Source organism: Lepidochelys olivacea (genome assembly GCF_965140295.1).
Source record: "Lepidochelys olivacea isolate rLepOli2 genome assembly, chromosome: 10".
NCBI lineage: Eukaryota > Metazoa > Chordata > Testudines > Cheloniidae > Lepidochelys > Lepidochelys olivacea.
Window position 1 is genome coordinate 33,080,695 of NC_140420.1, and position 15,891 is coordinate 33,096,585.

General features: G+C 43.9%; 1 protein-coding gene across 4 annotated transcripts in view; it reads left to right on the top strand.

Annotated features, from left to right (window-relative positions):
* Positions 1-471: 471 nt before the first annotated feature.
* The window catches only part of CDIP1 (cell death inducing p53 target 1), a 40,155-nt gene continuing 24,735 nt past the window's right edge, over positions 472-15,891 (top strand). Inside the window, exons 1-3 of one of the 4 annotated variants that reach the window (XM_084641131.1) lie at positions 478-588; positions 12,411-12,523; positions 14,926-15,011. The gene's annotated coding sequence lies outside the window, so the exon portion shown is untranslated. Of the gene's footprint in view, positions 589-11,433; positions 11,452-12,410; positions 12,524-14,925; positions 15,012-15,891 lie in introns of those variants that run through there. The other 3 variants (XM_084641133.1, XM_084641134.1, XM_084641132.1) reach the window with 3 other exon arrangements.

Below are 15,891 nucleotides of genomic sequence, written 5' to 3' on the forward strand. Positions count from 1 at the left end.
AAATATGTGTATGTGTGTCTATATTTTTCAATTTCATAACTTTTGGTGCACAACCCATGACTTTTGAATTCTTGCGGCCGTCTGTCTATCTCAGGGTTATCCATCTGTGTAAGAACGACAGTGGAGTCTGCCTACAGACTAGCAGCCACAGAACCCCCTGGGCCAGGCTTGTCCAGGTGTGTGGGCTCGCAGCGAGTGACAAGGGCCGTCAGATGATCTCAGTCTCACCAAGCACCTAAACAACAGCTGGACTAACCCGGCCCTAGAGCCTGGTCTGACCTTCACCCCGTGCGCTCCCTTTGCTCCTCCCCCGGCCGCCAGCTGGCTGAGTCTGACCCGCTCCTGCACAGGCTCCGCCCACCCCCCCATCTCCCCTCGGATTGGCCCCGCACCGCTAGCCGCAGGGACGCCGCTGTCATCCCAAGTGAGGGCAGAGCAGGGCCCCAGCTTCAGCGGATGTTACTGCGCATGCACAGCTTCCCAGTGCGCATGCTCAGTCACAGCAAGGCAGTACAACGGAGCGGATTCTCTCGCTACCTCCCGCCGCTGGTCTGTAAGGGGCCTCCCGCGCTGCCGCCTTGCTATCCGGTAGGTGACGCGTGAGGCGAGGGGGGCCGGGTGGTTCCGACAACGGGGCGGCAGTACCCCCTCGTCTCGGTGCCTGCGCCGCGCTCCCTCAACAGGGTTGGGGCAGTAGGGACTTGGGCGCTTCCCACAGGGTAGCTCCGCTCCCCGCGCGGGGCATGCCGGGGTCTGTAGTCCGGCCGGGCCTAGCGCTCCGGGGAGAGCCGGGAGAGGGGATGGGTCGAGAACTACAACTCCCAGCGGCCGCCGCGACGCGACCAACCTGCCCCTGTGAGGCAGCAAGCCTTCGAGCGGCCCGGGGCCCGGCCCATGGCGGGGGGTCTCTGGGCGCCGCTCGGCAGCCAGAGCCGGGCTGGGGGGCGCCCCCGGGGGGCCTGTGGACTCCAGCGCGTTGCGGCACCACCTGGCGGCTCGCTGTGGAGCCGGCACTGTCCGGCTCCGCGTCCCCCTGGGGCTGGAGCTGCGCCCCCTGCCCCGGGCACAAGTCGGGGGCAAACTGCAGGGGCCGGGGCGGCTGGCGAGCCTGGGGCATGAGAGGAGCCGCTAGTCGGGTTGAGCTGTCTGAAGGATGTTGTTGGGGTGTGTCTGCGGGGCAGGATCCCCCCCCCGCTGTGTCTCTGTTTACTTTCCTGTAAGGAACTGGTGACAATCAACTGGGCTGCTGCGTGCCCTGTGAGCCCAATCCCTAAACCATGACCCGGGGGGAAACGTTATGCAGGTCTTACAGGCTCCTATCTTGTGAGGCAAAGCAAAAGTCAGGCTCTCAGCCACGCACCCCACTTGTGATACACAGCCATAAAAATACTTTATGCTTGTAGAGCTCCTTCAGTGTGAGCAGCATAAAGTGGTTTAGAGAAGTGGAAAATCATAAATAGGTGGAAACTGAGATCAAGTGTAAGGCCTTGGCAGTGCATGAACATTGTCTCATTTTAACAGGACTAGTATAGAATCATAGAATATCAGGGTTGGGAGGGACCTCAGGAGGTCATCTAGTCCAACCCCCTGCTTGAAGCGGGACCAATCCCCAATTTTTCCCCCAGATCCCTAAATAGTCCCCTCAAGGATTGAATGTGGGGCAACTTCCTGGTGTGGATCCGGTATCAGAGTGCTTGTACCAGTATAGAATTACATCCACTCTTGGGCTTGTACTGGGATACCTAAATTGGTTTAAAAAAAATTATACCCCTAACCAAAATAGTTACCCTGGTACAAAATGTCTGTGTAGAGCAGGCCTTAGTGACTTGCCCAGGGTCACCGAATGAAGCAGTGATATAGTCAGAAATGCTGTGCCAGAAGTCCTGATTTCCTGTCCTGTACACTAACAGCTGTCCTTAATTTTTAGCAAAACAGCTACTATTTTTTCCATTCTGTCCATACACTCAATTCCAGATTTTTGGATTTCAATTATATTAAAAGGTGTGCCTTGGATTGTCTCCCAAATATCCCAGATTTTTTTTCAAATATCTTATATTGTAGTTTTCAGTTATTTCCTGGTATGACTCATATGAAGGAAAGTAGGTACAAAATGTTGTAAGTGTTGGTTTCATGGGTATGAGGCCTTTGATTAGAGATTTATATTATTACTGAGTTTGAAAGTGGTTTCATAAGTACAGTTTTTTTTCATGCACTAGCAAAGAATTCCACTAAACTTTTCATGAGTGCTTTGTAAATTGTAGCATTCCATGTCATGACAAAAATGGTTCACTTTTAACAGATGACAGACTTGGTTAAATGTGGTAATGTTTTCTTTGGTGCACTTTTAAAACTTTATTTTAACTCTCATACAAGGTTTAAAAAAACCCTTCTTTATAATAGAAGTTATTCTGAGGCACTCATAACTCATTCAGAAGCACTTTGTGAACACTTCGAACATCAAGATCATTCCCCTTTGGCATCCTTTGGGCCTAATATGCCAAAATATTTGGAGTTCCACTTTGACATGGCATTGCTCTGAGCTCACCTTTATGTATTTACAAAGAAGGCCTTCCCCCTTTTCAAGTGAACCTGAGTGAGGTGGGGTAGGAAATAACTGTTTGGGGAGAAAGTGGTGATTAGTTATTGTTAACTTGTAAACAACTGGCGATGTGCTCTACCCTTATATAAGATCCTGCTCTAAAGGTCTTTCAGTCAAAAATCTGTAACTGAGAAGACTGCAGACCCCTATAGACACAGAGACAGGATTAAAATGACTTATTTTTTTCATTTCTTTTAGGTATCATGTAAGAAGTGAATCTTTAGGAGGGGTTTGAAACCAGAGAGGGGCTGGGGAGTGGTAAATGTGGTAATGGCACTGAGTGAGAGGAAATGAGTGGAATACTGCGATAGCTATCAATGGAGGAAGGAAGTGGGTGAAGTTCATGCATATAAATTAGTTCAGAGACTATAGGCCAGAGCACAGTTCTGAAGGACTTTGAGAGTGAGAACAAGAGTTTAAACCTGATGTGGTGGATAATGGGGGAAAGAAAGGGAAGGAATTCAAAGATGGGCATGACATGGTCTGAATGATGGGCAAGATCATAATTCTAGCAGGTGCATTTTGGAAACACAAGAGTAGTGATGTGAGTATTGGGGAGACAGGAGGAGGAAGTTGTAATCAGTGGTGCCTGTTCCTTTTTAAAATTGAGGAGGGGGTCTTTCAGCCATGTTACTGACCCTGCATGTCCATGGCACTGGTAATTTCCAGAGCACACCTTTTAATTCTTTCACCCTGTCATATAGCAATGTGGGTGGCACAGGCAAATGCAGTTCTCTCATTTGTATTTAAAATGGGGGGTAATGTCAAATCTATATTAATTGCCTCTGATGTCAGTGCAGCTTCACACAGTTGGAAGCCTGAAAGGGGATGGGGGGGTGAAGGGCCTTTTTTCTTTGATAGTAGAAAACTCAAAGGAAGGCTTGAGTTTGAATCAGTTTGGGAAGTAGAACAGAATGAGTGTGTCTGCTGTTAAATTCCTCAAGCTTCTGTTCTAACCTATTGGTGATCCTTACTGGATACTTTAGAAAGCAAAAAGCACTGAGGAATTTTATTATGTAAAAACTGATTTTTGTTGTTCCACGTAGAAAATACTGTTAAAAGCAGTGACTAATGCACAGCTCTTCCCAGTCTGGGGGTGGTTTGGTTTTGAAAGGAGACACAAGATACACACAGTCCTTTAGCATGTGCTCTGATCCAGAGATATTTGGTTGGAATATATGTAGCAAAGAGGTTGCAACTGGACCCTTTTGGAGAAGTTCCTTAATGCCCTCTTAAAAGGCCTATATTAGAGTTATAGGCTATGTCAAAGTTCCTTCCCCACTCTGAACTCTAGGGTACAGATGTGGGGACCTGCATGAAAACCTCCTAAGCTTACTTTTACCAGCTTAGGTTAAAACTTCCCCAAGATACAAACTATTTTACCCTTTGCCCTTGGACTTCCACTGCCGCCACCAAACATTTAACCGGTTACTGGGAAAGAGTTGTTTGGAAACGTCTTTCCCCCAAAAATCCTCCCAACCCTTACACCCCACTTCCTGGAGAAGGTTTGGTAAAAATCCTCACCAATTTGCATAGATGACCACAGACCCAAACCCTTGGATCTTAAGAACAATGAAAAAGCATTCAGTTTCTAAAAAGAAGAATTTTAATAGAAGTAAAAAGAATCACCTCGGTAAAATCAGGATGGCAAATACCTTACAGGGTAATTAGATTCAAAACATAGAGAATCCCTCTAGGCAAAACCTTAGGTTACAAAAAGACAGGAATATCCATTCCTTTCAGCACAGCTTATTTCCTCCGCCATTTAAAGAAATCATAATCTAACGCATATCTAGCTAGATTACTTACTAAGTTCTAAGACTCCATTCCTGTTCTGTCCCTGGCAAAAGCATCACACAGACAGACCAAGACTATTTGTTTCTCCCTCCCCCCAGCTTTTGAAAGTATTTTGTCTCCTCATTGGTCATTTTGGTCAGGTGCCAGCGAGGTTATCCTAGCTTCTTAACCCTTTACAGGTGAAAGGGTTTTTCCTCTGGCCAGGAGGGATTTTAAAGGTGTTTACCCTTCCCTTTATATTTATGACAGGCTGTAATATAGATAATTGCTATAATCTGAAAGAGAGTGTGTTGGGATCTAAAGAAGTTTATTAAAATCTAATCTTTAAATGATTTTTGTAGGACCTAGAACAAAACAGAGTTTTGTCCTCCCCTGCTGACATCACTTCCAGAGTTCTGTGAACATAATGTCTGATGTGGCTGAACAAAGTTTGAGTTTGTGAGGCACTCTATTAGTTATTAAATACAAACAGGCATCTTAAGTTTAGTGTTGTGTAATGTTTGCCAAGTGTGAATAGGACAGAATGGCAGCCTGATAACATGGTGATTAGAATGAAATCATTAGAATGGGGGGTACATGCAGCAGTGGCAGAATTTACATTTTCAAGCTTCTAAACTGGCATACTAAACTGCTGGGTAAAAAACAAACCATGTATTTGCAGGTGCAATGCTTCCCCAGACTGAACGTGGCTGGGTGGTTGGTTGGGTGGTTTTGTTTTTGTGGCTGAGCTGATTCTGTTGTTCTGATCCCCTCCCCACACAACCTTTAATCATCTCTCCTAACTTAACTACATAGGAGGCTTGGACAGGATGTCCTGCTTGCACCCAAGGTGAGGAAGGGTGGTGAAAAGGTAATGGAAGCAAGCCTTGTGTTGCAGCTCTTGGGTAGTAAGATGATCTCTGTATCTGTGACATCATAGAGGAAAGCTTTAAATCTAGTTCTCTTCCATCCCCCCTCATGGCAGAAATGATATTTTATATGAAACATACCTATTGTATCAATTCATTTTTTAATAGGCAAAAGGTTGATTAAGGGCCTGACCCAGCAGCTTTTATGCAGGCAAAGCTCACTAAAATAAAGCTGATTGAAGGATCAGGCCCTTGAGCACTTTTATTTTCAGAGAGCAAGAGTGTCAACTTCTATCTTTTGATACAATATTTACATTGTTCTTCTTGTGCTTTGATTTCTGACAGAAGTAATTTGTGATCATGTGCAAACCAGAAAGAAAGCAACTTGATTTTCATAGGTTACGTTCCCTTAAATGCAGAACAAAGCATAGGCCTTTTTCAGCTATTAAAATGAACCAACATAGTGTAGTTGCCATGATGGACCAGACATTGTTTTCTTTAGAAGAAAGACAAGGTGGGTGAGGTAATATCTTATTGGACCAGTTTCTGTTGGTAAGAGAAACTTTACACTTCTTCGGGTCTGGGAATGGTACTCGGAGTGTCACAGCTAAATACAAGGGTGGAACAGATTGTTTAGCATAAGTAGTTAACACATGTTACGATGGAGTATTCAAGGGTAAGTGGCTACAACAGCACTGTATACATACATCATTTTATTACTAGTACAGAGAGGCCCCTGGTGGAGGGTTTAGAGAGCACCATGTGCACTCTCAACATAAAATTATGATGATGGAAACACTTGGCTGCTGTGCTATGATGTCATTTTGGGGAAACATTCTCTATAGATATTATTGAATTTTAGGTGTGGTTTTTGTACTGGTGAAAGATGCCTGTCTGACAGGCTTGGACTGAAAGCCTGTGTTTAACCTCAAGCCAGATGTAGCATGGGCAGTGAGTGATGAGACAAACTTCCTCCATGCTCCAAACTGACCTGAAGGCACCTTTTCTAGAACTAGATCTACATTAGATCTATATTGGAAAGGGTTTACTGGTGTAGCTATACTGGCAACCCCTTCTAGTGGAGATGTAGCCTATACCGGCAAAAGAGTGCTTTTGCTGGTATAGTTTACATCAGTTTTATGAACAAAGTAAACTATACTGGCAAAAACGTTTTGTTGCTAGTATAACTGTGTCTACACTAGGGATTTTTGCCAGAATAAAAATGTCATATAGTAATGTCAGATAGTGGTGTGATTTTTTTATCAGCAAAAGCTTCTAGTGTGAACCTGGCCTAGGTGTGAGAAGGTAGCTTGGTCTTTGTGACTCATTCAGTCCTTTTTCTTTTTAGAGAGAGTCAGAAATGCCATTGTGTTGATATTTTTGTAACATGTACACCTGGCTGCTGGGAACTGGATTGTTCACACAGGCAGCCTTCCAGGATAAATATGGTCAGTCATTGGTCGTCACCAGTCTTGGCTGGATTTGAGCCTGTGATGTGCTCACTAACATTAAGAATATAATGAATATGTTTGGAAAGGGTGCGAGCTGTGTGTATGTCCTGTAAAATGCCATCATTCAGGAGTCATCTCTGCAAGGTGAGTTTTCAAATAGAACTAGGCAGATGGGCTTTTCCACTGAAACTGAGTCACAATTATCCATCAGTCTCTAAGTGGATGCATCTCACACAAACAGTTTAGTGAGGGGGTGTATGCTGGTGGACCTCAGTCTTCCTGCCTTCATTGTTTCTCTAACTTAATTACGCATCAGACTCTCCAGATAAATTAGATCAGATTTTCGCCCCCCAAAAAAGTGGTTTGAGGCCTAAATAGTTATTGCGTGAGAAGTAGAGTCCTCCAGATGGGATGTGAAGAATAGCTGAATATTAATTGCATTAAACCTAAACCACCATCACTCAGAAATCCCCTGTGTTCCCTCCAAAAGCCATGCAGCTGGAATGGCTGAAAAGAATGGCTGGAAGAGAAGGTATAATCTGTTAGACAAATGAATGATCTTAAATTCCTGTAGAGAACTATTGAAATATTGATTTTTAATTTTGCACACAGAATAAAGATTGTTGGGTGGACTGATTTTAGCAAAACTTAACTGTGGCTTAGCACGGAGGGTGGATTCATTGCTTTGTTGTGGGCAGGACTGAGGTTGGCTGCAAAATAATTGCACAAGTAACAGACCTGCTGTAATTGCTCTCATCCTTTTGTTTTGAAATTGGGAGGCCCTGAGTTGTATTGTCGTGAAGTCTGCCAATATTCCACACAGCACGTTGCATTCTTCTGCTGTGGGTGGTGGGAATAGTTCCTCTTAACCCAATAGCATGACCCAAAAATGGGCCATTATCCATATTTTGAAGGGCTATTCTGCCAGAGTATCTGTATGCCATTTAAATGCTGAGACAATTATCTTGTCTTTCCTTCCTTTTAATTTTTCAGGTTCAGGTTCTTGTCATTCAATGCTTTCTTGATGCTTCTGTGCTTCCTGGTGCCTGAAATTGCAGTTCTTGACAGTGCTTCCTGCCTTTGACTGACAAGGGATGCTGTTAAAGATTTTCTCAGTCTGTCCTGTGATCTTTTCTCTCTTTCCCAATCATCTGTTTGTTCTAAGATGCGGGATTGCAGCAGGGGCATATTGTTTCCCTGGTATTATGGTAAAAAAATCCTCCAGGGATTGTTTGCGTTGTGCTTTTGCAGTTCTGTGTTACAAACAGTACCACTGCTTGGAACACTTTCAGAGTCTGAAGCGATCATCTTTCTCTAACACTGTTGCACCTATCCATATGTATATCATAATACTTTTTTAAAGCCTTGACTGTATCCCTCTAATTCTCGGGTTGCTGTCAGGCTTAGGTTTTTCACTGATCTGCCATGCAAGACACAATTGTGAGGGTTGTAGACAGTCCCACAGTGCATCACAACATTGCATTGTACCATCTCAGAAACCCTGCAAGTTTTGACCACAGGGATAGAGGAAAATGCTTTCCCATTTTAAGCTAAGGATAATTTTGGGAGCCTCCTCTATTCTATATAACTTCACAATTAGGAAGATTGTGTGAACTAGTGTGAATCCTTTCGATGGCTTTCTTAATTAGAAACAGCCTGTGTAATTTTTTAAAAAATGTGTGTGTGGGAGAGGGCTTCAGGGATTCTTTTTATGTTCTCTTTGAAACACCTTGTGCTGGGTGATGCAGCTTCTCATAGTGGAGAGCTATTAAGCTTCTTCTGGGAGTCCATCAACTTACTGCACTGCTGACTGGAAGAGGCTTGTTTACCAATGACAAGTGGCACGTGCCAGGCTGATCATGCTGTCTCCCGTCACTTGTTGCTGGGGCAGTTTGAAGTTAATTTGTATTAGACACAACCAGAGACAGATTAAGATAACATTGTATCAAGAACAAAACTGTATTGATCAAGACTCTTGAAGTATTGCAGCCCATGACTTGAAATAACTGCTGCTTTTTATAGAATCTTGAGGCATTGTATATTTTCTCAAAGACTGGAGTTACCAATCGCCATTAAACTAACAAAAGTAGGACAGAGCTTGGAACACAGAGTGCAGTGTTTCTGTTAAGAATCCCCTCTGTTTTTGGATATGCCATGTTGTTTAGCCAACCAAACTAAAAACCTTCCTACTCAAGAAAGCGCTATAAATGTTCCACTACAGGAGTAAATTAACCACTTTGAGAATAAATTATTTGATGAGATGCTACATCCATTTGTGTCACATTTGCAGTACACATTTTTATATATCACAGTCTGTTTAATAGCTGTGAACTCACAAAAACTAAATTCAGAGTTGAAACTTCCAACTGCATCCTTAAGTGAGCCAAATGGGATCATATCTGGCAGCTGATAGCCTGGTTTGCATATAGTTATTAATCTTTAAAACAAAGTTTGTGCCTTTATTGCTGCCTTATGATTATAAAGAGGAGCTCTCAGTTTAACAGAGCAAGCTTTCTGAAGGCTCAAAATACTCTCCCTGAAGTTGCAGAGAGCTGCAACCTTTCAGCCATCCTGGTCCTCCAAAAATCTTGCAAAACTCTGCCAGTACTGTGCGAGAAAGCAGGACCTGAGCTGCCTGCCTGTTCTACTAACAAAAATCAGAGAAGTATTCTCTAAACTGTAGATTCCATTTTCATCCATCTCAAAAGGAGCAGGAAAGAACAGATTTTTTTTTTTCCACATCTGTGTGGTGCCGTTGATTATGATGGTGTAAGTTAAGGATGGAGTAGGATTCCTTGACTCTGAATTTATTGGTGTATGGGATTTTGAGGCTAATCCTAAATGTTACTTTTAATGTAGGGTGCATGGGAAAGGGAGGCAGAGAGTAAAGGGAAAATATTTCACTAGATTTTTTTTTCATTTCCTCTTTGGAGATGCCATCTGAATACATTTGTCCTTTGGAAGTTGAAAGATTCCTTTGAAACACTTTGCTTCAAAGTATGATTGACATAAGTCGAAATCCTTTAGCAGTTGTTTCAGGCTACACGAATTCATGCAGGTTGGTAAGAGACACTGTAAAATGGATTAGACTGATAGGAGTTCAGTTCTAAACTGGCTAAAGGGGTGCTCTCATTGAAAAGGCAGGAAGAGAGGTTTCCCTGGAAGCGTTTCACAGCCATGGCACTTGGTATCAGTCTCATGAAGGAGTGGCTACTCTTGAAAGCTTTAGACTTAGCAACTTGGTCGCCAATAATACATTTACCCTTCCGAAACAGTGATGTTTTAATTTACACTTACAAAAAGGAGAAGAGGGGGAATTGGAATCACCCAAATTTTAGGCTTGGGGAAATCTCTCTCCAAGTCCTCCTGATTTGGCCGGCAGGTGTTTCTTCCACTCCAGATAGGCGGTAGTCCTTGTACTCAGGTAAACCCTTATAAATGCTCCCTTTGTCAGGTGAGGGGAGGCAGAACTAGAATGGATAACTTTGTCTAACACCCACCAGGAAGCTGCATTTCTCTGTGTAGGAAAGCTTTATTCAACCTTGACTAAGAAATGGATAATATGTTTCTCTCCTACAGGATCTCTTGTGATGAAGGTCCTTATTACTAACTTAATTACAGGTAGGGGATTATTAGTACTCCTGATTTCTTCCTTGGTGGCGGCAGTTGGCATCCCTATTGGAGAGGGCCTTAGCAGACTCCACCAAGTTCCCTATTTTGTCAAATTATTGACAAATGAATCGGTGCAAGAGTAGAGCTCAAACTATTGTATTCCCAAGGATCTGTCTCAAGTGCGCCTAGCCTAGCTTCCTATAAAGCATCCCTCATAAGTAAGGCTTCTGTTTTTCAGGGTTTTTTAATTTCATTTTTCAGGGTTTATTTTTAACAATTTTTGAGTTTTTAATGTAGATGTCCAAAATCAGGGTTTTTGGGTGGGCTTTCTTTTTGTACAGTATATGCTGTCATGTGTAATTTCTCTGTAATGTTCCCTAGTGCACTTTAATGTACTACTATTTCAAACAGCACTAGGGAACATTTTCACAGGTTTGCCTTCACAATAGGCCTGTCTACACTAGAGAAATGTGCACTGGTGGACCTGTGTAATAATTTTGATCAGTGTCATTTTGGAGGGGAGAAGGGGACAGGGATAGAGGCGAAGCTGTGTCTCTCTGTGATTCAGTCACTCCAGATTACCTGCCTGGGGTCTTTGAAATGCTGCGGTTGGAAGGTGATGTTAGTCCAACGTCTTGTGGGGCTTGCTGTAGGATATCCCTGACTTGGGTGGGATTCAAAAGAGGTTATAATCAAAAGTCTGCATCCTTTTGCAATCAGAAAATATTTTTCTTGTGAATTTTGGTGCCTGTGGAAGTGTCACACAGATAAAGGGGAAGTAATACGGTCTAGTGGTACAGGCATGGGACTGGAGGTTGGGAGAGCTGAGTTTAGTCCTGACTCTCCCACCTGCTCATTGTATGATCTTAGGTAAGTCACTTAACCTTCCTTAAGAACATAAAACAGCCATACTGGATCAAACCAAAGGTCTGTCTAGCCCAGTATCTTGTCTTCCGACAGTGACCAGTCCCAGGTGCTTCAGAGGGAATGAACAGAACACGTAATCATCAATTGATACATCCATCCCTCCTCTGTTTCCCCACAGTAAAATGGGAATAATACTTGCCTTCCCTTGTAAGGTACTTTGAGATCTTTGGGTGAACGTTATTTGTTGCTGTAGCAGACTTGGCCTAGTCTAGTGCAGGTAAGTGCTGCATGAGCTCCCTATCCCAGATCTGTCAGTGAACCTTGAAGTCCTGACTTACATCTCTTCAGTGGCCTGCTTATTGAGCCCCAGTTATGCCAAATGAAGGCGTGGCTTTGTTAAGTATGTGTTTGTGGGGATCACACATTTTTCAGCTCATCCTGCACTTTCTTTTCTCCTGTTTGATGTATCACTGTACAGAATCAGGCCAACCATGTCCAGGTTGTGTCCCTTCTTGGCATCTGCCGAAGGGCTGCCTGGAGGTCTGGGTAGGGTCTTGAGGCCTCAGTGGCTTTTTGTCTCACCTGTAGAGGTGACCTGCTGCTCTAGCCCTGCCTGGTAAGGGAGACAGCGCAGTTAGGAGCAGGGAGAAGGAAGTGGCCTAACCGATAAGTTGTCCTCTCCCTGAAAGACTGATTCATGCAAAGGCCAAGAGCCCTCTGTGACACTCTGTACCTTGGGGGAACACCCAGCACGCCCATGTTCATCTTTGTAAAATGATTGTGTGGTATCCAATGCAAAGTTTGTTCCGTCGGGGGTCTTTGGAAGGCTCATGATGTACTGAGCATTGTTGTTATAGTGTTGTTATAGTAATGTTAACTATATACATGAAATTATAACCTTTATGAGGCTGAAAAATGTATCCTCATGGCTTAAAGCAAGCCCAGACAAAAACTCTCCAGAAGCAGAGGGGCAGTTCACACGTCAACAGGCCATGGATGGGACAAACCAAGCCCAGCCTCACAGGAACAATAGCCGCTGGCCTAGGCAGCAACAGAAGAATCTGTTAGACTCTCAAGGGAGGCACCCCCTTCCTTTGGTCAGTTTGGAACTGCGATGAGGTAATGCTCACCTGACTCTGAAGGGGTGGGGAGCAAAGCCAAGAGAGAAGAAAGGACATGATGAAAAAGAAGAGATATTTGCTATGCTCTCCATCTCTCTTCCACCTACATCTACAGACCCCACGCCAAGTGACTGAAATGCCGATGAAAGAGGAGATCCTTTCTGAAGAGCAACCAGCCAGCCTGTGGTGAGAAGCATCTAAGTTTGTAAGGACATTGAAAGTGATAAGGTCAGCTTAGAATGCGTTTTGCTTTTATTTCATTTGACTAAGTCTGACTTATGCTTTGACTTATAATCACTTAAAATCTATTTGTTTATTCTACCTGGAGCAGTGCATTTGGATTGCAGCATGTCAGAGACTCCCTTTGGGATAACAAGCCTGGTACATATCAATTTCTTTGTTAAATTGATGAAGTCATATAAGCTTGCAACATCCAGTGGGCATAACTGGACACTGTAAGACAGAGATCCCTAGGGTTGTGACTGGAACCGGAGATATTGGCTAGTGTCATTCGTTTGCAAGTAGCTGGGAGCAGCTTACATGCCAGAGGCTGTGCGTGAACAGCCTGGGAGTGGGGGTTCTCACAGCAGAGCAGGGTAAGGCTGGCTCCCAGAGTCAAGGATTGGAGTGACCTAGCAGATCACTGGCCCAGATAACACCAGAGGGGAGCGTCATAACCTCTTTCCTTCCTAACCACAGAAGGATGAGTAGTGAATTGGTGGGGATGAGAAGAACACTGAGTTGGGGGTGGTGAACTGGCAGAGAAGAGGGGCATGAGGGGAAGGCAAAGGGCCTAGTACTTCCCATACACGTACATGTGAAATTCTAACATGTGAACAAGAAAGTGTCTCCTCCAGAATGGAACTAGAGCCTTGTTTTGTGATGTAACCGAACCTTCCCTAGTGGCTACACTGAGCACTTCCCAAGCACTTGTGAGCAAAACTGGGTTCCGGCTTCCAGAGGTGAAAGTTTGGTGCTCTCGCTACTGCCCCCTTAGAGCCATCTCCCCAAACACATATCAGCTTAGCTGGGGAGTTCTGTTAGCTTCTGTGTTATGCAACAGTGCCTATGTGTGCTCCTGGTGTGTATGAACACATGTGTAGTGATATGTCTAGCACCCAGAAATGTGCAGGGGTAAGGCACACCACAAGCTGGCAGAGTAGACTTAGCGATAGGCACCCCTAACATTTTTCAGGGTATCAGAATGAGTTACCCCATGTGTGATCTGGGATCTTCCCAGTGTGTCCATGTGTTAATCCTGAGCTAAATTTTGAGGGGGCTTAGTGAGGCGCAAAATACAATGTGACTGCTAGCACCAAACTGTTAAAAGGAACTAAATCCCTGTTCTGGCAAGGAGCTGCTAGAAGTATTGGTCATTTCAGTGCCTCTGCATTTAAGAATAAGCCTGCACCATCTGTTGTGTTCCATACCTCGTGAATGCAGGAAGATCTAATTACATCCTGTGAGCAGTAAGTAGTGTTTGCAGCACACAAGCCAGCAGTACAGCAAGTGCAAAGTTCTTCACTTAGGAAGGAAAAATCAAATTCACAGCTACAAAATGGGGAATAACTGTCCAGGTGGTAGTACTGCTGAAAAGGATCTGGGGGTTAGAGTGGTTCACAAATCGAATGTGAGTCAACAATATGAGGCAGTTGTGAAAAAAGCTAATACTATGCTGGCTGAATGGAAGACACGAGAGGCAATTGTACTGCTCTTCTTGGCACTGGTGAGGCCTCAGCTGGAGTACTGTGTCCAATTCTGGTTGCCACACTTCAGGAAAGATGTGGATAAATTGGAGAGAGTCCAGAGGAGAGCAACAAAAAGGAGGATATAAGGTTTAGAAAACCTGACCTATGAGGAAAGGTTAAAAAAAAAAATTGGAGATGATTAGCCTTGAGAAAAGAAGACTGAAGGGGGACCCCATAGCAATCAGTCTTCAAATATGTTACAACACTGGCAGACCAGATGCCAGCTCTTGCCTAAGTCCTTTGGGCATTAGCTAAGAGCTGATGGTGTCACAGTTGGAGACCAGACCAGGTTACCTGTGTGTTCATTTTGCTCAAAATAGATATTAGTCTTATAAGAATGTATTTAGAGTCTATGAAATGCTTGTACGTTGCTGTGTGCATTAATCTCACTTATAATAGCTACATTCCCTGTTATAAGGTAATAGTTACAGAGCAAACACTTAACTATCAACCCCCACATTCAAGAGAGAGACATTACTCAGTGTGAAAAACAGGAGGTATTACCTCCTGCCCAGCAAAAGAAGGCCCATAGACACCAGACAAACCATTGTGGAACATCAGAGGACAAAAGACCTTGTTGATTGCTTCCCCCCATACCCGCATGAAGAGGAGATGTGCACATGAACTTGTCCATCTTGAATTCTGGGGGGAAAGGAATAAAAATCCATGACAAGAAACCTCATCTTTTTGGCTGTTTGACCAAAGACACTAAACTGAAACCAGAGATCCTCAGGGGCTGCCTCCTGCGGCTGCCCTGAGAGACACTTTGAACTGACAGATCACTACAACTCTGTCACTCTTAGGATTTAGATGATAACTTATTTGTGTGTATATGTTTGCTTGCTTTAATTGGTAAATAACTGTCTTATTTCTTTTTCCTAGTGAATAAACCTATGGATAGTTTATTACAGGATTGGCTACAAACATTGTCTTTGGCATAAGATCTAGGGTACCAACTGATTTGGGGGGTAAGTGACTGGAAGCCACCTGAGTGTGTGGTGGTTTTTGTTTTTTTTTGTGTGTGTGTGGGGGGGGTGGTAAGTGACCATTTATCACTAAGTCCAGTTTGTCTGGGTGGCAGGATAAACTGGAGAGTCTCAGGGTACTGTCTGTGACTCCATGGTAAGACTGTTATAGTGATCCAGGAGTCCACGTTTGTTATTGGCTTGGTGAAATCTAATTATAGAACATACCATCAACTTGGGGTGTCTGCCCTGTTACTGACAATCTGCCCTCAGGTAGGCACTCACAGTCGTGAGCCACTCCAGACAGTGTGACATGTTAAAGTCTGTTTTAAAGAGGACAGTGTTCAATATATTTTCCATGTCCACTGAAGGTAAAACAAGAAATAAAGGGCTTAATCTGCAGCAGGGGAGGTCTAGGTTAGATATTAGGGAAACCTTTCTAGCTATAAGGATAGTTGAGTTCTGGAATAAGCTTCCAAAGGAGGTTGTGGAATCACCATTATTTGAAGGTTTCTAAGAACAGGTTGGACAAACCTGTCAAGGATGGTCTAGATTACTTGGTCCTGCCTGAACACAGGGGACTGGACTAGATGACTCTTGAGGTCCCTTCCAGCCTTACATTTCTATGATTCTATAAGCTCCCTTCTGTGGAGATATCTTTAGCAGGGTCTATGTGTCATCTTTTCACTTAGCACTATCTCATGGCCCACAACTCATTAAGTTGATCTTCCTGAGTGGGTGCCACGTGGCTTTCAGTTTCTGGTTCACCCTTTTCCCCCCCATCTTTATCCTCCTGGTAGACAACTCCATAAAAACAATGCAGCATCTGGTGAGAAGCAAGCAACCTCCTCCAAGGCTGCAGGGTCTGCTTAATTGGGATTCA